This window comes from Lissotriton helveticus, chromosome 1_1 (genome assembly GCF_964261635.1).
Source record: "Lissotriton helveticus chromosome 1_1, aLisHel1.1, whole genome shotgun sequence".
Lineage (NCBI taxonomy): Eukaryota > Metazoa > Chordata > Amphibia > Caudata > Salamandridae > Lissotriton > Lissotriton helveticus.
In genome coordinates, this window is record NC_136057.1 from 1,227,236,835 (window position 1) to 1,227,261,903 (window position 25,069).

Below are 25,069 nucleotides of genomic sequence, written 5' to 3' on the forward strand. Positions count from 1 at the left end.
CCTACGTCTACACACACATTCACTCATTCACCCATACAATCATTCATACATACAATCACTCATCTTTACAACACTATCATATGCACTCATACACCTATACAGACACTTACACTCTGCCACTCATCCATGGAGTTACTCACACACCTAGTCAGTCCTGTAAAGAATCAATCACACTTCCATTTTCTTGTCTATACAGTTAAACATAGAGCACCTTACATTTTCAAACATATACTAACACATACTTACTTTCTTATACAATCATTGATACAAGTACACATTGATCTGCACAGAGTCACACACCTCCCAGCCAGCCACACACACACTCAGTCTCCTATACAAATACTTGGACAATCAATCAATAACCCATATAGTTAATCATATAGCTACTGATCAACACATGCAGCAGTTTACAGAACAACAGACATAATGATGCACAAATTAAGACAGTTTACTCACTAACCCATGCACTCAGTGAGACACATTTAATCACTCACTCATACATTCAGTCATGCACCTACTAAATCCTTCGTCCAGACACTTATACATCTACTCATTCTTCAATATGTAAAACATATTTAAACTTTACAGAAACACACAGTCACTGGATGATGTCATCAGTGATCTCATCAGTGATGTCATTTGAGATGTCATCAGTGATGTCATCAGTGATGTCATTTGAGATGTCATCAGTGATGTCATTTGAGATGTCATCAGTGATGTCATCAGTGATGTCACTGACCATGTCATGAATGATGTAATATGTGACATGATCAGCAGTGGATTGCGGGTGCGCGATATATAGTTAGTGCAACTAACTATATATGGAATTTCAATGGTTTTGTGTGAGTAAAATAAGGTTTTTTAAATGCTAATTCCTAACTATATATGGTGTATAACCTATGGTTTTTTCAGTGAATTTTCAAGGTTTTGTAAATGCTAATTCCTAACTATATATGGTCTATAACCTATGGTTTTTTCAGTGAATATATATATATATATATATATATATATATATTCACTGAAAAAACCATAGGTTATAGACCATATATAGTTAGGAATTAGCATTTAAAAAACCTTATTTTACTCACACAAAACCATTGAAATTCCATATATAGTTAGTTGCACTAACTATATATCGCGCACCCGCAATCCACTGCTGATGATGTCACATATTACATCATTCATGACATGGTCAGTGACATCACTGATGACATCACTGATGACATCTCAAATGACATCACTGATGACATCACTGATGACATCTCAAATGACATCACTGATGACTACATCCAGTGACTGTATAATTCTGTAAAGTTAAAATATGTCTTACATATTGAAGAATGAGTGGATGTATAAGTGTCTGGACGAAGGATTTAGTAGGTGCATGACTGAATGTATGAGTGAGTGATTAAATGTGTCTCACTGAGTGCATGGGTTAGTGACTAAACTGTCTTAATTTGTGCATCATTATGTCTGTTGTTCTGTAAACTGCTGCATGTGTTGATCAGTAGCTATATGAGTAACTATATGGGTTATTGATTGATTGCCCAAGTATTTGTATGGGAGACTGAGTGTGTGTGTGGCTAGCTGGGAGGTGTGTGACTCTGTGCAGATCAATCTGTACTTGTATCAATGATTGTATAAGAAAGTAAGTATGTGTTAGTACATGTTTGAAAATGTAAGGTGCTCTATGTTTAACTGTATAGACAAGAAAATGGAAGTCTCATTGATTCTTTACAGGACTGACTAGGTGTGTAAGTAACTCCATGGATGAGTGGCAGACTGTGAGTGTCTGTATAGGTGTATGAGTGCATATGATAGTGTTGGAAAGATGAGTGATTGTATGTATGAATGATTATATGGGTGAATGAGTGAAGGTGTGTGTAGACGTAGCAATCAGTGAGTGCGTATGTAGTAACTAGTATTGGTGTGTCAATGGTTTCAAAAATTATACTCTTTTTAACACTGGGTGAAACAGAGGTTATATTAAAATGTGAGGAGATGCATTGTATTGTCACATGAATGATATCATCAGTGATGTGGTCATTGATGTCAAATGAGATGTCATCAGTGATGTCATCAGTGATGTCATTTGAGATGTCATCAGTGATGTCATCAGTGATGTCACTGACCATGTCATGAATGATGTAATATGTGACATCATCAGCAGTGGATTGCGGGTGCGCGATATATAGTTAGTGCAACTAACTATATATGGAATTTCAATGGTTTTGTGTGAGTAAAATAAGGTTTTTTAAATGCTAATTCCTAACTATATATGGTCTATAACCTATGGTTTTTTCAGTGAATTTTCAAGGTTTTGTAAATGCTAATTCCTAACTATATATGGTCTATAACCTATGGTTTTTTCAGTGAATTTCAATGGTTTTTTAATAGCAAATATCATAAGCTGTCGAATGTCAAGTACGTGGTAAGTAAAAACATTTTCGTGTTTATGCACACTGATCTGCTTTGAATGCTGCCCCCCACCCCTCATTTCTATTAGGAGTACTCTCTCTTTGCAGATAGTGAAGGGTAGTTAACGCAGCCCTTTGCCCCCTTTGTAATCCGTCGTGCCTGCTTCTCTCTCCATTTGATTGATTGTTCTCTTTGGTTCATTCTCTATTTACAAACAAGCACAGAGTCAAAATACTCTGTTTAGTCTTTGCAGATAGCGAAAAACCGTGTAAAAAAACAAAAGGAATCGAGCAAAATCAGTAGGCCACTAATGGGATCTCTTTTTGACCTCGCTAAAATAGAAACATTAGGAACAACCTGTTGAAAATAGCAATGCGTATGTACATAAGCGGCGTTCATTTGTGTTCACAGTACCCCTTGTTGATTGTTTGAATCGAGCATTGAATTGTTCGAAGTTGGTTCTCTTAAGGATCTTCTCTGCCTGCAAACGAGGAAGAATAGGAATATTCTCTCTCCCTTTGCAGATAGTGAAGGGTAGGTAACGCAAGCCTTTAACACGTCGTACCTATTTCATTCCTCATTGATTGATTGATTGTCCGAACATTGACTGTTTGGGAATTAGTTCTTTTTGGAGGTATTCCCTGTTTGCAAATAAACGTAGGAAAATCTTTGCAAGTAGTGAAAGGGTACGTAATGCGGACCTTTCTCCCCCGTTGTAATCTGTCATGCCTATCTACTCCCCACTGATTGATGCACCTGTTTCACCCGGACCATTTACTAGACATACGTCATCTGGCCCGACCAGAGAGCACCCCTAGTGAAAAGGACATATGCAATAATAACGAAGTGATCACTGTATCCTGTTAACAGAAACTTTAGCATGAAACAACCTGGAAAGAAAAGAATAGGAAAACGAAAATCAGTAGGCCACTGATGAACATGAACTTTTATTAAACAACGAACAAAGAAACGATAACATAACGTAATGATAAAACCTATTAATGTCCTAGAAACAAGAAAACGTTAAAATATGCCAGTGGTGAGAGACCAGAAAAACAGTAAGAGAAACCAAATCACCCCTCGCTGTCCCACCGCCTGCCACGCCAAAAAAATCGATAGACTAGGGAAAATGCAAGTCAGTAGAACATCCGCCCCCACTCTGGAAACTTCCAAGGTGGGGCAGGGTTCCGGCTACGCCCAGCCGGGAGCAGCCCATATAAGGCAGGTCCTGCTGCCACGCCTCGGCCAGGAGATCCTAACGTAGGGTGTAGCCGGAGGAGAGGCCGAGACCAACGGGACCCGGCCAGGGGATTGCCTTTACAACGCTGAACAGTTGCAGGGGGGGGGAATGTCTCCTCGACCCTCCCCTCTCTCTCCCAGTCCGGCCGCGGTGGCCCTTGAGAGTTGCAGGTAGTCCCGCCACATGCTCTTCCGGTCCGGCCACCAACGGTCGGGGGGCCGAGGCCGACGGAATCCGGCTGCAGCCGATAAACCAAGAAACCCGTTCATGGGGCCAGAGCCAGGGGCGTCCGGCCGACATCTACCGGAAACCCGGCCCGAAGACGGACGGGACACTTCTTCTTTCTTGTATAATTGCTGCAACAACCCTGGGGGGGGATGTCTTGCACATGCCTCCGACCCCCCCCCCTCGTCCTCATCGCCTGGTCCGGCCATAACAAATCTCAAGCGAGACGCCGTGGGGTGCACTGGGAGGGAGAGACGGTGCGAACAGGCCTCTCCCGCCTCCCCAGTGGAGGCTTCCCAGCTGCACCCTCAGCGCTCCAGGCGCCCGGAAAAGAGTTCTTCCACTGTGGCCATGCTGCAACGTCTCGCCCGGCAGGGTGGAGCCCGTCCGCTCATTTGACCCCGCGATCGCCAGTAGCTACCGAACTCTCAAAATGGCGGTCGACCTGGCAAGAGCGGGCCCAGCATAAAGAAATGGCCCGGTCACTGGTTGACTCCACCACCGTAGTCCTCCACGACCTTGAAGATTCTAGAGGAGCCGCGGGAGTCTCCGACCCCCGATGGGGAATGACTGCCATGATCACCCGTGGAGTGACGAAACTGTATCCGTGGGACGTCGGCGCCAGCCTCACTTTGAATTACTAGAATCCTGCAGACCTCACTTCCGGTGAAAGCACAGGGTGACCCGGTAGGAAAAATTGTTGCACCCCCTCCCCTTTTTGACTGATAGTTCAAACCACCGATCCTTTCCTTTGCCCTTTTAACGGAACTTTGGACTGCCTCCCCCTCTTTTACATTTTCTAGAGAAAACAAAACATTAACCACTACATTAGCATAGCAGTTGACACCAGAACTGTTTTCAAATTGAAAACCAACAACATCTTCAACAGAATCCTTTTTGTTTCTGCTGTGACCCTGCTCCAGCACAGGCATTGTCCCCAGCAGTAATTCTGCAATGCCGGTAAGAATAGCTGTGGTGCCTACTGGACTCACTCACCCCCGCGGCGCCCCACGCCGTTATTTGCTGGGCGGCAACTTGCTAGACATCACTTTCGTGCCATCTAGATTTCAGCGCGTTCTGCTGCCTTGGAACTATTCGCACAACAGACCGCTACTGACAAGAATATTTCATTATTGGTGCTGTCAATTTCAATAAATCTATTGGATAATTCAAAAGAAATTGCCACGGTCTCTTCGTTGTTTAAATGTTTTTACTGTTTTTGTTTTGTTGTATATATTTATATGTTATTAAAGTTTTATATTCCTACTACTTTGTTGGAGTGCTATATATTTTTTATGTGACACATAATTGTAAAAACTTTGATGTACAAAGAGTCATTCCTGGAATCTTCCGCTTCAGGCTCGGTCCCCTCCCCAATCACAATACAGGATAGTTTTCAGATAGTAGGAACACGTGTGGTGTGACGGATCTCATCGGGTGTGGGCCTTGATCTACTATAACTCCTTTGAAGAGGGGTGATTCTTTACAGCTGGGGCCATAAACTACATCTGCAGGGCTAGCTGATAGCCTGGACAATCGGACACAGAGGAAGAGGAGTGTCAGAGGGTGCGGTAGTGAATAGGGCGAAAGGGAGGTGTCGGGCGGGCACAGTGTGATTCTCAGGGAAGAGCAGCGCAGATGGGGGGAGGTTTATTGCCCATGCATAAGACAGAGAGCGGGGGTGACCAGTGCCTGGGGAAGATGCTTGCGAGGGTGAGGAGCCATGCTACGAATCGACAGCGTGCAGAGAGTGGGTCTGGTCAAGACATCTAAAATGGCTGCCGTGCACGACAAAAGTGTGGCATTTCAAAAAAGGCAAGATGGCGCAGACAATGTTTTTCAACACTTCCTCATTTCCTTCGAATCGAACGTTAACAGACGTTGGGGCATATTACCAAAGTTAAGCGATATTTATCGCTAACGATGCTTACCAACGAATTTTTTACCGCTAAGCATCGTCAGAAATTATCGAAGATAAACCTTGCTATTATCAAGGTTTATCACAAATGCGATAATAAACGGCCGCAATGCATGAATATCGCTAAAAACTCAGCGATATTCATGCATTACCGAGCTAATGCTCTTAGCCATGTTATCCACCTCGCATTGGATAACATGGCTAAGAACTGCTCAGGGCAGGTGTTACTTTTTGGAGATATTCGCGCTTAGCGCGAATATCTCCAAAAGTTGGTAATAGGAGATAGATATCTTGCATGTTGTAATGCAAGTTATTGTGGTATATGGAACTCATACCATAATCTCTCAGGAAAGCAGAAACTGATCCTTTTGGGACCGCCTAAAAAGGCCTAGGGGGTGAGGAGTACTCTACTTTGCCCCCTTTTCACGTTCCGAACTATTTTATTTTACTCTCTTCTGTAATTACACAAAATACCAGCGATAAGATGCATCGGAGACACACAGTGAGAGAAAGGAGGCCGGAGATGAAGAAGACATGTCAAATACACATTGGAGATAATATAGTGGCAGAAGGGAAGTAAATATGAGTAAACTTACCATGTAACATAAAAATGTTGCACTCTATACTATAAGTCTCATTTTATACTACAATCACTTCGCTACAACCTCATAAATTAAAAATAAAAATGAATAATGTCTCAAACAATTTTTGATTTCTAAATATAAATTTATTCTTCAGAATTTTCTAAATTTGAAAGAACTAGTAACATGTCCTCATCAGCAATGTCCTCATTAAAAGTCTCCAATGATGATTCTTGTAACTCTATGGTCTCCAAACACTCGATAAATTCGCCATCAAGAGATTGATCAAAAAAATCATTCAAGTCATCTCCTCCTTGTGACAATATTTCATTATTGGTGCTGTCAATTTCAATCAATGTAGTGGAATCATTCAAGTCATCTCCTCGTGACAATATTTCATTATTGGTGCTCTCAATTTCAATCAATGTAGTGGAATCATTCAAGTCATCTCCTCCTTGTGACAATATTTCATTATTGGTGCTGTCCATTTCAATCAATCTAATGGAATCATACAAGCCATCTCCTCCTTGTGACAATATTTCATTATTGGTGCTCTCAATTTCAATCAATGTAGTGGAATCATTCAAGTCATCTCCTTGTGACAATATTTCATTCTTGGTGCTGTCCATTTCAATCAATCTAATGGAATCATACAAGTCATGTCCTCCTTGTGACAATATTTCATTATTGGTGCTCTCAATTTCAATCAATGTGTTGGACAATTCAAAAGAAATTGCCACGGTCTCTTCATTGTGAGCCATTTTATTTTGAAATTGCTTGCTGTAAATTGCAGAAAAAAATAATCACTTTCATTTATCGTTTTTAGTAATACATAATATAAAACTAACTTTATCAAGTATTTAGTATAACAGAAGGACTGCAAATAAATAACAGAAAACATTTTTCAAATTATCTTCAAGTGTACAACATAGTTCCCATTACAAATTAACAACTCACCTTTTTAAAAGTAGCAGAAGTGTTAGTACTGTGTAAATCAAACACCAGAAATTCACCACCAAAAATTCCTCACAAATGTACCTCAGACAGTAGTATCACAAAATGGCTGTGGTTTCCTCTCATTTGACATATATACATAACCAATTAACTTTCATCACACACAAATACAAAACCAAAGTAACATTTTAATTGGTTCTAAATTTCAACACTTTCAAATGTGTTTTCCCCATGCAATTTTCCATAGGACATTTACATACGTCTACAGCCTGAATGGCTGAACGGAATTACACCAAACTTGGCAAAATGGTACATCAAACCTAAGAGGTCAGGAAGGATCTACTATGCCCCCTTATGGTCATTTCCCCCTTCGCTTTGGCCTCCTCTTGTCTCTCAATCCTACCGAGAGACAAGATGGCGGCCGCTACGGACTGTTTGGAATGTTGACAGACGCCGGAGAACCAATCAGCTTCGCAAAGCTCCGTAACGCGAAAAGTACGCGAAGCGGAGCGCTGTTACAGATATATATCTTTTTTTGAACGTTAATTTCTCAAAATCCACTGGAGCACATATATTGAGACCTAGCAAAGGCACATCGGGCTACCAGTCCCTAATATTTTACCAAGTTTCGTGCAAATCCATTCAGCCGTTCGATTATTATTATTATTATTTTTTTTTGCCCCACGGGGCCCTTTTAAAACCTCCACATCAAACCTAGGGGGTCAGCGAGGATCTACTATTCCCCCTTATGGTCATTTGCCCCTTCGCTTTCGCCTCCTCTTGTCTCTCGATCCTACCGAGAGACAAGATGGCGGCCGCTACGGACTGTTTGGAATGTTGACAGACGCCGGAGAACCAATCAGCTTCGCTTCACAAAGCTCCGTTGCGCGAAAAGTACGCGTCCTGGGACGCTGCCCGGTCCGCTGTTACAGATATATATCTTTTTTTAAACGTTAATTTCTCAAAATCCACTGGAGCACATATATTGAGACCTACAAAAGGCACATCGGGCTACCAGTCCCTACAATTTTGCCAAGTTTCGTGCAAATCCATTCAGCCGTTCGGGCTAAAAGTGAGGCCAACCGCCCTATGGAAAACTCAATGTTAAAAACACGTTTTGGGACCCCCCTTTTTTCTCGACCCCCCCTGGACGAAACCCCCCCCAATTTTCAGGGGCTGCTCAGAAACAAAATGTGCCATTTTCCTGAAAATTTCAGCCAATTCCGTCCACAAACGCCAAAGTTATTAGACATAGAATTTTCAAAAATCCCATAGAGAAAAATCCTAACTATATATACCTACTGGCGACCGCCAGTAGGTAATATATATATATATAGATATATATATATATATATATATATATATATATAATATACAAATAACTCCAGTAAAGATGCAAAATAGAATTCTTTATTTCAACATCATGTCCAAATGACGTGTTTCGGCCGCCTGACTGAGGCCTTGATCACAAGGAACGCTGCAGGTGAGTAACAGAATATATAGGCACAGTAGCGCTTTTACTATGTTTACACATGGTATGCAGAAGATACAAGTTTTACGCCACCTTGTCGACATGGCCCTTGTGGGCTGTACTTTGTTTGCGGTAAGTCATATGCAAATGACTTGGTTACTGCCGCACTGCTGGCACACAGATGACATAGATGACAGACTGACTAGCCATGCAAGACAACGCATAATGGTGATTCTAAGCATTAAGAAAAATCTTCTATGAGTCTTTGGATTTACGATGAATGAATTCAAATAAACAAACCATCTGAGATTAAAAATGGTAACCACCAAATGTCTGTGGAGCTCGGTAATCACCAGGGTAGAAAGACTAGATTGTGCTAATGTTGAGACACGGGGACGAGTGTCTCCCGTTACTAATGTCTAAAGGTCCACTGTGATGAGTGCCTATAGCTTGGTTCAGAATGATGCACTCATAGCGATTATGGAGAACTTTACAGCATGATGAAATCACAATGCATCTCACAGTCAGTGTTGAAAACTAAATGGCAGAAATGCATAATGACGTGTCGGTATGAAAGCTAGAATTGAGCCCAAGTGGTGGCTGCCCAGCAAGAGTAATAGTGCAAGTGAAAACACTACATTGTCAATGTTATAACATTAAAGGTTGGGGAATGGGAACAGGGAAAGTACTGGAGTGCCGTATAGGTGTGATATAAAAAAGTACTGAAGGAATATATAGGAAGTGTGAAGTGCAACTCCTAATGAAGTGCTCAAGTGTGCAATGTGTGATAGTGGGTTAGAAACAACCAAGATTTCCTAATTTCATTGCTAAACAGAATAAGACAAATTTGTAGATGCAACAATGAAATGCCTGTAAAACGGTTCCAGTCTAGAACACTTGAGTCACAGGTATCAATCACAATAAAAGATATCATAATTAGAGATGGTAGCAAGATAAAATAGAACAAAGGTGCATGGGTTAAATGGACAAAATCGAAGTTCATGTGTCCTAACACGCAACACATCCAAACTGCCAAGAGCGACTTGATATAGAGGCAAAGTGGTTATGGTAGTGACAGAACACATATTGTAGTGAATCAGCAATGTAGGCCACAGTACATGGAACACAGAGTACACCAAAGGCAACCATCAAAACATGTCAAGCAGGCAAACTCAGAGTTGTTGTGGGTTGGACCGATTGCCGGGCTAGAAATAGGTAGTCTGTGGTGCTGAGACTTACTGCTGGAACAAACAACACTTATGCGCTTCTATAGAAAGTTACGAAGGTCCTCACTAATGTTGAGGCCCGCTGTTAAAGATTGCAGGGATAGCTGTTAGCATGAGCTGAAAGCCATTTTTTACTAGGCAGCTTCTTAATTAGCCATGTTCTTGACATGTGCTTTATCCCTCTTCCAGAGCCTTGCACATGCTCAGAAAGGCCTAGCTATTAGAATGAACCTGCACCTAGTATAGAACTGTCAGGCTATTTTTGCTGATGTAAGGAGAAATGTCTCTCCTCCCACTTTGTTGAGCAAGCAAATTTTGTATACCCATATTAGTCAGTACGCATGCTTACATGTGCCAGGACCTCCCCTTGGTTTTATGCTGACTAATGTTACCTATGCATATACAAGGACCCTGTTCTCTGTACTCCTTAGAATGCCCCCTACAGTGGCCTGAGGGTACCATATGACGCAGTCTCCCTCATCTGAACTTAATACAAATTTTATTTTTATATTACAGCTTCTGTGCCAATCTCTTCTTTGTTGGTTTAAAAGGACCAGGTGTATCAGTGAACCCCTTAGGTGGTTTATATTTCTTCACCGTAGGCGCTTTGGTGTTGAGTTCAAGGATGTATTGTGTTTCTAACTGTCGGAGTTGCTTCTCACAGTTACCTCAGAGCCTAGGAGAGGTTACACAGTCTACAACAAAGTATTTGAAGTGTTCTAGATTGCTGTTGTGGACATCCTTAAAATGCCTTGCTACAGGGTAAGTAGGGTCACTGTTGACAATTGCCCTCAGGTGTTGGAGGATGCGAAGATTGACCTGTAGTTTGTTGCTATCCACGTATCTTAGACCACATTTACATTCAAGTACATACACTGCATACTCTGTTCTGCAGGTGAGTCTGCATTTTATGGTTAGTGGTTCTTTACAAAAGGTGGCAGCAATTTGGCTGAGGTTAGTTCCAAATTTGCATTCTCTACAGCTACTGCAATTGAAAAATCCTTTAATGTCAGATAGCCAGTTGGATTTGGTGATGATCTCAGGACTGCTTCTGACCAAAGCATCGTGCATTGAGAATGCCTGCCAATAGGTAATGTCAGGGTGTTGTGCTACCAGGGGCCCTAGGGTTGGATCAGATTTAATGATCCTCCAGTGTTTGTTGATAATGGATCTGATTGCACGCTCCTCAGTGTTGTAAGTTATGATAAGACGGGTGTTGACTGTGCCTTGGCTATATATATATATACACTTGATGTTTACCTGCAAAGTAGTTACATATACATTTACATTATTTACCACTCATATGCCTTTACCATTCATGCCATTACTATGTAATTCATAGTATGGGCATCCGTGTTAAAGACACACTCATGGTAAAAATGCCTTTGCTCAAACAGTCATAGTAAAAAATCATTTGATGTAAAACGTTTGTTGTAAAGGCATTCGTGGTTTAGATGTCGTTGCAAAATATGTTTCCCCACTGAAGATGCTGAAGACGTTTTTCAAATAGCTCCGAATCAACACATGGGAAATAGTCATGCATGCCCTGGTCACAAGCAAGCCGGTTTACAGTGCCACCTCATATGTCAGGAATGTGCAAAAATTCACCATATAGGCTACAGAACATCCGGAACTAGGCGGCCAGAATCACTGTCAATCTCCCAGGTTGCACTAACATCACAGCACACCTGAAGGAGCTTTACTGGCTCTCCATTAAAAAATTAGCACAATTTAAACTCACCCACGCTTTCAAGAAACTAGATAACATTGACCCATCATACCTCAATGATCGCATATGCTTTCACAAATCTTCCACACACCTCTGCTCAACCAGACTCCTACTTGCACAAATTCAATGCTTACAAAAACCAGATCCAGTCACCTAGCCTTCTCCTACTTCTCTCTTAAAGCATGGAAAAACCTGCCACTCCACATTAGAGCCTCCTCCTCCCTTCTACAATTCGGCAAGTAGCTGAAAACATGATGCCTCAAGTAGTCCTACTAGGCCCTAGGTGTGGCTAGACTCACACCTGCTCAGAGCTAGGATACCCTCCCAGGAGCTAGGATACCCTCCCAGGAGATAACATCAACACACTGGCTGTCTGCAAGCTGTGTGAACTGATGAGGGAGAAAGCAGATTTGAATTACTTGACTTACCTTGTGGGCATGCTTGTCAGAAGTTAGTTCAAGATCTGGGACCAAACCTTAATGTACGAACCTCTGAATGCATCTTCTGTTTTGACAAGGTTCCATAAGTAGCACCACTTTCTATCTATTCAAAAAGTGTATTTCTAGGAAACAGAAACATGGCATCTGGTCATTCACTTGGTATGGCCACACAATCTGCTTCATTGTTAATGAAGATGGTAGGAATGTTTCCAAGTGAGATTCGAATTTTGTTAAATCAAATGTTGTTGAAGTAGAGGGGGTCTCGAGAAAATGGGGGTCCTGGAGCATGCTTCTGGGGTCTCTAATGCAGTGTTAACTTCACTGTGCTTGTCATCTGGTTTCTATGTGGTGGCTGAAGATCGGTCCTTACAGTACTTCTGCTACACCTCGCGATCTGAAAAGGGTGACGATCCCTAGACACTACCCTGTTGCCTCACCGTAACAAAGAGTAAAGAAAGATTTAAGGCTAAGAAATAATGCTAAAGAGAAGGAGAAGGATATGAGGGTCAAGAGGCAAGGAAGGATCAAGCCACGGTTACGAAAAGAAGAGAACATAAAAAAAAGCTAAAAAGTCTCTCCACAAAAATAACCACTAATAAGAGCACGTACTAGAGCAGAAACAAACTTTGCTTACACATTCCCAAAAGAAACCAAGGAATAAACTGTCACAATTCAAATCCATCCTCATCACATTGAAGGGGATGAGGATGGATTTGAAGAATTGAAACACAACCATGACAATGTTTACTGCCTTTAAACAGAGGATCCAAGCAAGATTCTCTTGTCGTGACCTGAAAGAGTTCTTCCTCCGTATTGAATTACATAACATAACATACCTTTTGGTAGTGCTTAACTTGTAAAAAGCATTGTAGCCGTTGATCCGGTTACGCCATTTTAAACAGTTGTGACATCCATTCGCAGTTTTTTTCTGCTTGGTGGTATGGGTATTGTGTACAGTAAGTGGATTACTTGAATGCAATAAAATCACTTTGAGTTACTGTCACTGTTTTCAATTTCGACTTGCAAAAGTATCAAAATAATTTCTGAAAAGTTGTTTTAAGCCAAATCCGACGTTTATATATAGAAACTGCATGATTATGTTGTCAAATCGTACACTGTTCTTTTTACATGTTCGAACTTCTACCTAGATGTTTGACATGGCAACTGAGGAGGCCTAACCTTGACTAACTTTTTATTATTACCACACTATTTAACTTTGCAAAGGAGATTGCTGAGGCTGTTGTTTTTCAACAATGATATAATCACTGCATGGAAAGCACTTATAATTATGCTTGCTGGCTGTGATAAAAGAGCCATTTTGGCAGTCAGTATGTGTTTTAAATATTCATTAGAAACAAAAAACACAAGAGAACAAATGTGAAATGTTAGCGTTTTAATGCGATGTACAGCTGAACTTCCGCTCATTTGTTTGGTTTGAATATTATTTTCTATTAATAAATATAGTAGTTGCTGGAATTCGCTTCGAATAAATGATTCCTGTTTTCTAATGGTACTGGAGGAGGATAAAACTATTTCTATGCCATACGCAATGACATTGGCTAGAGCAGATGCTATGTGTGAGAAGAAATGTAGGCCCTTGTACGTTTTGAGTTCTTCAAATTAGGCATATACCTACATCTCAAAACAGTAGAATATTGGATATTTGTATTGTTTCTTTCAGCAGGCGTCACTCACTACATCCTATAGGAGGTGCTGCTTTTGCTGCACATAGAATGTTGTTGTCAAAACTGTGATTGTTCTTCTGAATATCAAACAAAGAAATATCGTGACACATGAAGATTGTGGACAAAATATGGAGGACCAAAATATCGAAAGGTAAGTGTATTTGGAGGAGGAGGTATAGATTTACTATTTCTAACTCCACTTACATGCAACTTGAACCTCTATAGATCGTCAAGGAAATTATATGTTGTGTTAGGCATAGAAAATGTATATCTATTTTTCAATATTTCAGTTTCGATATTTTGTCCTCTATATTTCCGTACCATTGTAATCTGTGTTTGATATTCAGGGAAAACTGTTAGCTTAATTTATTGGTAAGATCAGGAATGGTTCCAAACCCACAACCAACAACTATGTAAACTATGTGGCTAGTGCAGAGTAAATTCATTGACAAAATAGCATCAGGCGACCATAGTGAGCATGAGTGTCCGCTCAGGTTGAGTCTGACAGGAAAAATGCCTCCAAGAAGGAAAAAAACCTAAAGATCAGGAAATGGTGCATTCATTGCAGATTTCTGGAAAGATTTGGTTAAAAGTCATATGTTTTAAAGAGATTTTGGAATGTGTACTCTTGAAATATACAAAACACTTCTACCCACGGGTCTGAACAATCAAATAGAACCAAAAGAGACCGCACCTTAAGGTCTGCCACCGCACCTTGACAACCCGCCTCCGCCACGCCGGGATCCAAGGAAAGGCCCTGGAATGGATCACCTCCTTCCTCTCCGACAGAACCCAAAGAGTCCGTCTCCCGACCTTCCCCGCAGAAGCCACCAAGATCATCTGCGGCGTACCTCAAGGCTCCTCGCTCAGCCCCACCCTCTTCAACGTCTACATGAGCCCCCTCGCAGCCATCGCACGCAAGCACAACCTCAACATCATCTCCTACGCCGACGATACCCAACTGATCCTCTCCCTCACCAATGACCCCACCTCCGCCAGAGCCAGCTTCCAGGACAGAATGAAAGACATCGCAGACTGGATGAAGCTCAGCCACCTGAAACTGAACTCAGACAAGACGGAAGTCCTCATCCTCGGCCCATCCATCTCCGCCTGGGACGACTCCTGGTTGCCCCCTGCTCTGGGCCCCCCACCCAAGCCGACGGACCACGCACGCAACCTGGGCTTCATCCTTGACTCCTCCTTCATAATGGCCAGGCAAGTTAACGCCGTTACCTCCTCCTGCTTCAACACTCTCCGCATGCTCCGTAGGATCTTCCGCTGGATCCCCACTGGAACCAGGAAAACGGTCACCCAGGCCCTCGTCACCAGCCGTCTGGACTACGGAAACCACCGCCAAACTACAGAAAAGACTCCAGCGCATCCAGAACGCCTCAGCACGACTCGTCTTGGACATCCCCCAACACAGCCACATCTCCGTCCACCTGAGGGACATGCACTGGCTCCCCGTCAGCAAGAGGATCACGTTCAGACTCCTCACCCACGCACACAAGGCTCTCCACGACTTGGGCCCCGAATACCTCAACAACCGCCTCACGTTCTACACGCCAACCTGCCAGCTCCGCTCCGCCAGCCTCGACCGCGCCACAGTCCCACGGATCCGCAGAACCACCACCGGAGGAAGATCCTTCAACTACCTGGCGGCCAAGACCTGGAACACCCTCCCCACCCACCTACGACTCACCCAGGACCATCTCTCCTTCAGGAAGTGACTCAAGACCTGGCTTTTCGAGCAGTAGCAGCCCCCCCCCAGCGCCTTGAGACCCTAGCGGGTGAGTAGCGCGCTTTACAAATACTTTTGATTGATTGATTGAAACAACGTGATCACTGACCTCTCTAACTCTAACAAACTATGAAAGAAAAGAAAATCTATTTTAAAGTCCTTCTAAAAAGGACGGATTCCCATCACTCACCAATGGTGACATGCTTCATCATCTGGGTCTCCTCCTAGTGTCACACTAGTGACACTAAGGGATGCAACCCTTTCAAAAGGAAAGGGGGTTTGTGGATATTTTTATCAAGAGCTGTTGATTTCGCACTCAATATAACACGCTTTTTTAATAGACCTGCAGATATGAGTAATTATTTTGTGTGGGAATGAAACGTGCAGTGCAGGATGATTAGAAAAAGTGAATTAAAATTGAGCAGTGAGGGAGAAAAACCTTTAGTAATATCTCTCTATACTCAAACCTAAAAGCAGTGCAATAGACAGTTTTCAACAAATAGCTGTCTTGATGGATAAACAGGTCAACATGTTTCAGCAATTGAGGAAAAACTCTATCCTCTGCCTTCTTCAGGACCACAGAAAAGTTGCTACTGCAAACGTGAATTGAATAAGAACCAGTTGGAACCAATACAACCTTATCACCTGTGATCAGGAATGTGCAACGTGTCCTCTGCAAGTGACGAAATGCTAATAGCTTCTGTAACAGAACTTTTCTCGTTTTACTCTACCTTCCAATTCCTTTCAATTTCCCATCCTGCTATTCCAAAGTAGATTTTCTATTAAGTTACATTTCATGATTTTTTCCAAATTACATACTGTTATTGCACTTTGTTGCATGTGTATGCAGTTCATCATATGGCCTGGAGTTACATGAATTATCACAGGGGTTCACCTTTAAGTACTACTTTTGTTCAGGAAACAATAATTAAGTCCATGCACCATATTTGCTACATGCAAAGCAAGTCTTGCCGTCATCATACACGTGCAGTTCACTCAGCTCAGGGCCTATAGGCACGTTCTGTGCTCAGCAATCATAGCACATATTACATATTCATACCCGGTAAACAGTAAGTACAGGGGATGACGTGCTGGTACCCTTATTGCACTGCATGCAAGGCATGAAGTTCAGACATGCCCTGGGTGCTGCAGAAATGGTGCACATCCTTTGGCCTTGCCATGTGATTTGTACAGGGCTTCTACCTGGGATTGGTATAGCCAGTGAGGAAACATCAACTGTATATACTATTATGTACTAGAGAAGTACTTTGCACACTGCCCCAAGCATTTAACCACACTATTTATGCACAGAGCATGAGTCACATATTTTAACCAGTGTACAACATACATAAATGCTTTGTGATTGAAATAGTAAGGACATAACCAATAGTCAATAATCATGTCAAATCTCAAGTACACACAACACAGAAGTAGAACTTATGCCCCATGTGCCGTACTAGAACAGGGGTATAGGGCAAAAAGATTGACTGCACTACATCCAATATTTCGTGGTCTAGTTATTTTTGTGGGTGCCAGAAACCTGAAGCCACATACCCCTAGGCTTCCAAGGGCAATGTCCAAAGGCGCTTTTACAATAAAACACAATGGTTCAGCACACCACACAGTGTACAGTGACAATAGTGATCAAATCAATGGTATGAAGGAATCAATTCAGTAGGCCTTAGGGTTTTCTTTCTTGCTTTATTCAAAAATCTTCATACAAAACGTAGCCAACATAGCCAACGTAGCCAACGCGTTTCGTCCGAAGGACTTCTTCAGGGCTACAACAAACATATATACAAAATACACATATTATACAAAACTATATTACAATTAAAAACCTAGTTTGTAATACATCATAAATACAAAGGCATAATGTGCCTGCTGAAAGATCCTTAAACATGAATAGCCTACTGACAAAGTTTGCAATTTATCCTCTTATAAACATTGAAATAATGAGGACAAAAGTCTATGAGATGCAAGGAAATGATACCTTCAAAGAGTGTATCAGGCTTATAGTTTATCCTGAGTGGTTTAGTATTGTGGTTTGGAAGGGAGATTTGAGATAAAGAAAGGGAAATTTAAACAAAAACTGCAAATTAGTCATAATTAGAAATAAGTCCAAGACCATGTCTTACGAAAAATATTGGGAATGTGTCACAAATTTTTCGTTCCAAGACTTTTTGTTAAGGCAGAACTTCAAATATTTTATGGCAATGATCGCCTGTTATGAGAAAAGATACAATGTATGTTTGTAATCTATGCACTTATTAGTAGGGCGCTAATAGATTAGCAAACAAATGTGTCACATACCTTATCCTAAAAGAAACTAGTCAAGTTCTTCTCAATGAGTATTCATTAAGTAGGTAGGTCATCGGAATGGTGCCATTATTCACATCCCATCCCTGTGATGTCTGTAATCACCCTTATACCTAGGTATAATAAGGGCTGGTGGGCTTTTTCTCGACTCATGAAATACTTCTTGCCTGGACTGTTATAGTCAGCACACTAGGACTGCTTACACACTGTGGTCCTCGATCTTATAATCTTTTCAAAGGGCAAGACTGTGTCGGTGTCCTTGGTTTTAAAAATATAGAATATCACTAAAATGAATTTCTGTTGATAACAAAATGCCTACATATAACCTATAGGAGCTATCTTTGTTTTCATATACGGTTCTATGCACTAGTAGATACTAGTATGCCCTTATATAATTTATGGAGTCTTATTTTTCTTTGTACTATTTTTGCCCAAAGACACAGCAGGGCATTTCAATACCATTGTTAATATTAATATGATTCTATACATTTAGGTCCATTTCTAACTAACTCTCTGTCTCAATAGGAGGCTGGGTACTGTATACATGTAACATATGGATATTTTTCATGTGGGCTCTAAATTGACTCTTACCTTACTTTCCATCAGGGTGATTACAGAGATCACAGGGATGGGATGTGAATAATGTCACCATTCCGATGACCTACCTACTTAACGAATACTCATTGAGAAGAACTTGACTAGTTTCTTTTAGGATAAGGTATGTGACACATTCGTTTGCTAATCTATTAGCGCCCCACTAATAATTGCATAGATTACAAACATACATTGTATCTTTTCTCATAACAGGCGATCATTGCCAAAAAATATTTGAAGTTCTGCCCTAACAAAAAGTCTTGGAACGAAAAATTGGTGACACATTCCCAATATTTTTCGGTAAGACATGGTCTTGGACTTATTTCTAATTATGACTAATTTGCAGTTTTAGTTTAAATTTCCCTTTCTTTATCTCAAATCTCCATTCCAAACCACAATACTAAACCACTCAGGATAAACTATAAGCCTGATACACTCTTTGAAGGTATCATTTCCTTGCTTCTCATAGACTGTTGTCCTCATTATTTCATTGTTTATAAGAGGATAAATTGCAAACTTTGTCAGTAGGCTATTCATGTTTAAGGATCTTTCAGCAGGCACATTATGCCTTTGCATTTATGATGTATTACAAACTAGGTTATTAATTGTAATATAGTTTTGTATAATATGTGTATTTTGTATATCTGTTTGTTGTAGCCCTGAAGAAGTCCTTCGGACGAAATGCGTTGGCTACGTTGGCTACGTTTTGTATGAAGATTTTTGAATAAAAGCAAGAAAGAAAACCCTAAGGCCTAGTGAATTGATTCCTTCATACCATTGATTTGATCACTATTGTCACTACACTGTGTGGTGTGCTGAACCATTGTGTTTTATTATGCCCCATGTGCACTCAAATCAAGGCACCCAAACTGTGGAAAAGTATTTGCAAACCTTTGAATGGAATTTAGAATATATATCTTGCAGAGCTCAAAAAGTAATTTGTCCAAAATGGCTAATCTGTTCCATTCTTCATGCCACTATTGTTTGTTTGCAACAAGTTAATTTGGAAGACTTAAGTAGACTCAATTGGTGCGTTCCAAAGTAATACATCCAAAATCTTAGCAATTCCAACTTACAATCTCCCAAAAATATATCCGGCCTCAACCACTGATATCTTTGGCATAGAGCAGAAAGTCTTAACTCAAGGAAAATGTGTTTAGCAATACTGAAACAGTTAGGAATTCAAAATGCAAGATTCTACAAATCAAGAAACGTTGAAAGAGCAAAGGGGCACAACAATTATTAGATTCCAACATGAGGAACCAGAGATATTCATTTTTTAAAGTTTGGGGCAAAAAGTGCTCAGAAACAGTAAACTGTCAATTAAATGTCACTGCCCAGGGTTGTCATGGATGTAGGCATGATTTCGATTGAGCAGAAGTCAAAAACCCAACCAGGTCGTCCTAGTCAAAGTTGTTACCTTCTGACTTAGGGGTCAATTTAGTTATTGGTGGTCGGGCCCTTGTTCCGCCGGGGCATCATGGCAAATCTTCTGTTGCCCTGGTGGAGGTCGCAACAGCCAGATTTATAAATGACCACCAAGCTGGTGGCTATTTATAACGCATTGGCAGGAACTTGTGTCATGGCAGTTCCTGTCAATGTATTTTGCTGTGCAGGGCTTGGTCGACATGGCAGAGCCTTGCACCAAACAGTTTTTTTCTTTAAAAAAAGAAAATCCAAAAAGACAATTTTTTTTTTAAATAAAAAAGATAATGCCCCCCTTGCCATGGGTGTCATCTCCCATGGTGAGGACACAAATATTTGTTTTTTACTATGGCTCACCTCTAGGGTTTGCTGGTGTTGATGACAGCATTATTTGTTTTTTACTATGCCTCACCTCTAGGGTTTGCTGGTGTTGACGAACAGTAAAAGAATGGCTGTATGATTGCCTATCCTAATTGGGCAGACAGATGGACATATAGCCACTTCGCTGACAACCAATACTCCATCGGGCCATCAGAGGAGTCTACCATGGTGGATATGGAGCAGTTTTCGCTTGGTTAAATAATGGTGTTCCCACATATAAATTACACCAGTGGACCATTACCTCGCCAAAATATAATCAGCACCATGGTCTTTTTTATTCATGTGAAAACCCTCCAATGAGGAGAGGTTAGGGGCGCTGATACTCATTTTGTAAGGTCTTGTGAAGCTGTTGGTTTTAAAAGCAAAAGCTCTGAGAATTTTTTTTTTAATTGAATGTGCTGTGTCTGACAGATATGTTTCTCACCATTACAAAGACAAGATTTCTACCTTCAGATATCTATTTTGAAGTTCATGAGGTCCCAGAGAACTGGCCAGGAAGCTGTATACAGACATGTCACAGATAAAATCAGACATCTTTGACTGGTTTATCCCATTGAAGCTCTGCATGTCATGGAAGTAAAGAAAAAATCCAACTCCTATTTCCAGCCTTCTAGAGTATCTCCTCTCTGTCACGTCTAAGGCCTCCAGGACTTCAGGGACAGCACTTTCGGACCAGCATACACACCAGAAGGGACGACAGCAGGGTCCATATTCAGGTTCAGTTGCAAATGGACATCTGGTCACTTCATTTAAATGGTATTTTGCAGCTTTTAATGTCCATACATCCATACAGAAGGTCAGCAAGCTGACCCTTGGAGTTCACCTCTTAATCTTGGTGGAAGCAGTTCAAGCTATTCAGGTCTGCACACATGTCACAGACATTAGGTATATTCTTTCTATGTCATTTCACAGGTCCACATATAGTCTAAGAAGCTGGGAATGAACTACCAAATGTTTTGTGCTTCAAATTGTTTTTATTGAGAACAATAGAAGGGGTAAAAGGGGGTTGGGATCATAGCAACAACCTCTGTATTCAAGGCTACATACACACAAAAATCACTGTGCTGGGTGTGGAAAGGAAGAATAAGTACATTGCAAATAAGAAAGAATTAAAGTAGCCATACCCATGGAACAAAGTGCAACCTACAACTTGTCAGTTAGTCATTCTGTGTGAGTCCGCCTCTGGGGGAGGAGCCTATGAAAAAGCATGCAGATCTTTGCAGTTTTGAGAGCAGTCAATGATAGATGCCATGTTGGGTTGGTTAGTGTGAGCAGATCAATTTTGCCATGTAACATAATCAGTTTCCTAGAGAGGGGGACAGGCATGTCCAGGGTATCTGTCAGGGTGGTATTGATCACGGGACCCGGGCACACCACTACCGACACCCAGATTGATCCACCAGGGGGTGGACTTAAGCCCCCAGACTGCCCTGCTGCTTGTCGCACCTGGAGGCACCTTTATCATCCTGCGTATCCGGAGGTGCATAAAGCCATTTGTGGCTCCCGCTTTGTGGGACGTGCACAAGCACGCCAGGGCAAAGCCCGGGCCAAGGGCAGGCCCGTCCTTGCTCGTCAGTGACCGGAAGAGGCTGGGCAGGGCCATCCCTCTGTCATCTGCCCCTCTGGCTTTGACTAAACAGGTGAAACGCCTCCTGTTGTAGAGGTACTGTGTGTCCTTTCCTATATTCTCCCCTCATGTGTTCCTGTGTGAAGGACTGAGCTGGATCTTGATCCACGAAATCTATCGCTATCCCTATAGACTGCTAACTAAGGTATGGAACTTTGAGCGTATGGTTTAATGTACCAAACACTGGGCAGCCTGTGGAGATAGACTTTGTCCTAGTCCTGGTGCCTGTTTTTATTTATTTATATTATTTTTCTTTTTTTTCTTTGCTCTTTATACATTTGAACCATGGAAAAAAGAAAGTTCATGGAAGGTAGTGGAGCGGAGGCGAAGAGGGCAATAGTGGTAGAGTCTGCAAAAGAAGAAAAGCTAGAAAGGTATCCAAACAAGCTGGTAGCAACTGTGTAATGGACAGGATTGACACGCTCATTGAGGAGTGTGAGGATATACTAGCAGTTGAATCAAATGCGCGATCCAGATCTTCACAAACTAATAGCGGAAGCCATTTCCCAAAAGTGGTGAGTTGGAACAGAACCAGGGAAAGATGGTTGATCCATCTTCCTGCAAATCCTTCCCTAGTCCTTCTATTACGCAGATGATAATAATCTCCAACATATTGATCCTCTAATCATGTGCACAAATATATATACTGTGTTATCCAACTCCACAGAGGAAGTGACTCCCCAGGTACCTGAGGCACCCCTAGTAAGTACAATAAGGACGGTAGCGACTCACACTGCAGACTCCCAGGAGATAACTGAGCTGGTGCAAATGCTAAGGGCTGAAATAGGGGCCCTGAAAGCAATGATCGAGGGTCTTTCTGAAATGGTTAGACTTTTATCGAAAAATAATTCTTCTTGCCCAGAATGCACTAACATCCTACCTACTAATCCTTTACCACCTAGCCAAACATCTGACGTAGAGACAGTAAATGTTATTCCTCAAAACTGTGGCAAGAACATAGGTAACCAGCTGTATTCTGAGGTGGTGAAGCCCAAAAAGTTGGCACCATTATTACCTACCCCCAAGTGGGCTCATACCACTAACACAAATACTACTGCCTACCACACTGGAAACCTGAACACCACAGAAAATCCCAAAAACCATCTTATGGGTGGTAGAGGGACTTACCCTCTCCATTTTCAAAAACTGCAGAGTAGCACTAACATGGGGTGGGGGGACAGAATACAGGCAAATCTCAAAACACACATAGAATCTACATGGTAAACGTCCATAAGATTGATACCAGCAAAGGTATAGAGCACGCAGATTCACTAACAAATAAAGCCATTCACTGGATTAGGCACATTATGGATTGCCGCTCTGTGTTTGGGAGGATATTATTAGGGTGCGCAGACTTTCTTCTCCCACCCAACTGACAGACTGCATTGAGCTCACCCTCAGTAGGAAGGATCTAGTTGACAATCTCTTTGCCCTCGAGTTTCGTACATGCTCAACCGATTCATCATTCATTCAGTTTAGACAGGCTCTGCTGAGTAGTCAGCCTAGGGATTCCATTGGACAGTCACCAACAAGGCGGATGGGTTGTTCCAGAATGGAGAACATTGACGGACTTGGAGGCTCGTTCACAACAAGTGTAGGTGATACGGGAGATACACCAAACAAAAGGGCTAGTCTGCCTACCACTTACCTTCTTAGCACTGCAGATGACGGGCACGCTGGTCTTCCAGGAAGGATTAACACATCTCCACTTTCAATGGAGAGTTACAGGGAAACTAGCCGTACGTATCCTGTAGAATTAGCGGGCCCTTCGCCATCTTGCAATAATTCCAAATGGGGAACACTTTTACCGTGGAACATAGCAGGGGTGGGTTAAAAATGATCTTCCCCGGAGTGGCATGCCTTTATTGAAGGTCATGACGTTTGCCTTTTTCAAGAAACATGGCTCATGGCTCCACAATTTTGCGCAGGATATCTAAACTATCACATTCCAGCCGTGAGAGGAAAAGAAGGTCACCCCTCAGTGGGATTGACAATTTGGGTGCAACAAGAACTAGGCATCATTATAGAAGAGCTCCCAACTGAGAATAATAACATCCAGGCCTTACGCTTGAAACTTGACCCATTGGAGTACCTAGATATCTACAATGTACATGCGAGAGGAACTAGAGGGAGGAAGCCGGAAGTTTTAGCGGCGCTCGACAACCTCCTTGATAAATACTCAGCAGATTCTTATGTTATCATCACGGGTGATTTTAATACCACTTTCAAGCCCCTTGATAACGAGGAAAGTAACCTGTTAGAGGAAGAAGATGCGCAGTGGGCCATACCGAAGCTGGAGCTCACACCTATACAAAAATGGACTGACGTGGCCATACAGATTAATTCCATCTGCCTAGGAAAGGGCTTTCGGACGGCAAATGGCAGGCCCCCACTAGATAGACTAGGGGCAAATACCTTTAGTAACGGATCAAAGGCAAGTTGCATAGACTATATACTAATTTGTCTGAAACTATGGCATACCCTTGGTGACATGGTAGTTAAGGATTGATTAGAGATTGACCACAACCCCTTATGTGGAACCTTGGGTTTATGACGACAGCAGATATCTTCACAGAATAGGTGTGATGTTCTTCCCACCAACGACATGAGGTGCCTAAAGTGGACAAGATTAGTAGAAAAGGCCAAATCTATAGCTAACATTGCCAAAGAAATAGATAATGCATTTATAGAGCTAGAGTCTATTACGTCTACGAATGAAGCACTAGAGTTTACCACCCACATCGAAAACAAATTATTTACTCATTTCCACACACATTTTTTTGAGCGTTGCAAGCCTAATAAAACAGCAACGAAGAAAGCCAGCTCCTGGTTCAACAAGGAATGTAGGCAGGCTAGAGAATCACTTGGGATGTAATTAAAAAGGGGGAGCCCGCAACAGTGCGAGTAGCCAGACAGGTTTAAAAGAGCACTCAGAAAAAGGCCACACAATCAGGGGTTGAGAAAAGAGGCAGGACCTCAAGGAGGCGTGCTCTCGGAGCGAAAGTAAAACCTTCCGGAACATAGTAAGGTGGGACAGAGGAGGTCAGCCAGAATACCCACACAACCATGTAGCACAGGAAGATTGGGTCACATTT

General features: G+C 41.9%; 1 long non-coding RNA gene across 2 annotated transcripts in view; it reads left to right on the plus strand.

Annotated features, from left to right (window-relative positions):
- The window catches only part of LOC144772519 (uncharacterized), a 153,813-nt gene that overhangs the window by 107,399 nt on the left and 21,345 nt on the right, over positions 1-25,069 (plus strand). Inside the window, exon 4 of one of the 2 annotated variants that reach the window (XR_013599790.1) lies at positions 13,884-14,038. This is a non-coding gene — a long non-coding RNA (uncharacterized LOC144772519). The remainder of the gene's footprint in view (positions 1-13,883; positions 14,039-25,069) is intronic. The other variant, XR_013599791.1, reaches the window with a different exon arrangement.